Consider the following 2,713-nt stretch of genomic DNA (forward strand, 5'->3'; position numbering starts at 1 on the left):
AGACCTAGAAAGAGACAGAGAGACAAAAACAGAGATATAGAGACGATACAGCAAGATGAAGAGGGACAAACTCACATAGAGAGAGAGAGAGAGAGAGAGAGAGAGAGAGAGAGAGAGAGAGAGAGAGAGGAGAGAGAGAGAGAGAAACAGAGACAGAGACAGACATAAAAAGGCAAATTTCAGAACTGCCTCAGATAAGTTGGAAGTGATCGATGAAGTAAAACTAAGCAGAGAAACGGCTTTGGAAGCAAAGAATCTGAGAAGAATCTGTCATTTGGCTGAGATGTAATGCCTAACAAGGTACTAGTCCAAGTAGAGTGTGAATCAGCTTAGCTTAGCAGTGAAAGCATCTATTCAACATAGAAACTCTGTTCATCAAGGAACCCTTATGGATACCAAAATTATCGACTGCAGGCTGGGCTTTCTCTAATTGTTCTGATTTTTGTCTTGCACCTAAACTTTAATGGCTGGAAGAGAGGTTGAGGTTGATGGCATTGTGCAACTCTTATTTCACTTAAATTTAATTCATGTGCAAGTTAAGACACCATCCTATTTTGTCTTTAGTTCTCTAAGGAAAATGAAAGATAAGCAATAACAATTTGTGTCGTATTTGCTAAGTAAATGGTTGTGATAAGTATCTTAAAAGGTTCATTATTGCAAATGGCCGATTTATATAAATGGAAACATCAGCAGGGGCTTGAGAGTCAAAGTAATGAGTGAGAGACATATATTCCCCTACTACAGGGTTGTCCCTAGGACCTGAAGAGACTTTCAGTTTAAACATGTTGTGGTACTTCTCTGAACACTGAGATATGTCAGATTAAGGACAGGTTGGGTTAAGCAAGCTAGCCTAGGTTGAGCATACATGTGAAGTGCTACAGAGGGGGGTAGCTACTTCCATCCTTCCATTTCATAAAGAATTAGATACATAGAAAGTATAGAGTAGAAGAAAGGAAATCTCAAAGAGGAAGGCACAAGCAGCAAAAAGAGAAAGGCCACCTGCAGACAGATTTGATCTGAAGCATGAAGGAAGCCAGTGAAATTTAGTGGCAGAAGTGAGGAGGGAGAGCAGACATGAGTACCAGTTAGTACAAAGGCAAGCAGAAGGGATATGAAACTGCATTGTAGTTAAATTGTAGAGTTTATGAAGCAGAGTAGAAGATTGTAAAGGAAGGAAACAACTTAAAATTCCAAATATAGAAATTTATATTTTAACTCAGTAGTAACAGAGGGCTACTGGAGTTTGAGTAGGAGGTGATGGCATGGGGTGACTTTAGGAAAATTACTTTGGCAGCTGAATAGATGATGGATCAGAATGGGAAGAAATCAATTAACAAGTTATTTAGAGTTTTGCAGCGTCTGGCTCATAAGTAAGCACTAAAAATGCCTGCTGATTTGACTTGGCTTATAATTATCTATGCAAGAGATTAGGTTAATGGAGAGAGAATATATACATATATATATATATATATATATATATATATGAAATATTATCAAGTCAAAAATGATAAAGTTTGGCAAATGATTGAATATAGTGTGAGTGAGTAAGGTGTCAGAGATAATGTTGAGTTCTCAAATCTGGATGGCTAGAAGGAGGAGAATAGTGCCCTCAAATTCTAAATGGAATGTCAGAAAAAGGAAGAATGTTGGTATAAAGATGATGAGTTTCTGTAGCGCCTCATATATATGCTCAATTTGGGATGGTTTGCTAACCCCAACCTGTCCTTAATCTAACAGTTCTCAGTATTCAGAGAAGTGCCACAACATGTCAAGTTTGAGATGTCTATGGGACACCTAGTCCAAGATATTTAAAAAACAGTTTGATGTTAATGTTAACACCATCAAAATGGTGTTTGTTGATTTTGACCAATAAATTTGTGTTTTCTCTTTTAAACCCAACAAATATTGCCTGTGTTTATTCTTTCATTCCCAATTCTAATTGTTTTGGATTTCTTTAAAAATTCCTTCTGAAGACAGCTAAATGAAACATTAAACCACAATGTCAGCATAAGCACAATTTATTATAATGATTCATTCATTTGTATATTATATGCTTGAAAAGACCACTAAGTAATTTTTCCACAATGTACATATAAAAAATAAAACTACTCCATGGTTTTCAACTGTTTACAGAGCCTAGTATTGCATTACCTCACAGCCTTCTTAAAATTTTGAATAAACAAAAAAGCCACTCCATCTCTGATTGTGTCTAGCAAGATTCTCTTATTTGATCTGTCAGGAAGCTCACTATTTTAAATTTGTTTCAGGCAATCTGTAAATTACTCTATCATTCATAGATATTTCTCAGCAGCTGGATTATTCAGCTATCTGCGATCCTCCATACATTCCTTGTTCAGAAAAAGTGTCCACTGAGAGAGTCTAATTTCAAAAGAACATATTAAATTTACATTCAGAATAAGATGACTCTCAACTTGTTTAGATCATGTCATAAAAAGTGATTTATTTATAAAATTCAATTTATTTCCCCATTTTGGTCTAAGAACATGGATTTAGTGAATACAGAATGTAATGTAGTCAGTCATGGTGTGGTCAAGTGCTGGGCAAGATTTCCATTCAGTTTTGCCAATGTTTCATAATCTTAAGACTGTTAAGATTCTAGTTTTTCTAGTCTTGGACCTCTCCTGAGCAGAGACTCTGCCATTCACTTTGTATTATGCCCACTTCTTTCCCCAGTGATTTTAGGATGTGAGCA

The sequence above is a fragment of the Macrotis lagotis genome, chromosome X (genome assembly GCF_037893015.1).
Source record: "Macrotis lagotis isolate mMagLag1 chromosome X, bilby.v1.9.chrom.fasta, whole genome shotgun sequence".
Classification (NCBI taxonomy): Eukaryota; Metazoa; Chordata; class Mammalia; order Peramelemorphia; family Peramelidae; genus Macrotis; species Macrotis lagotis.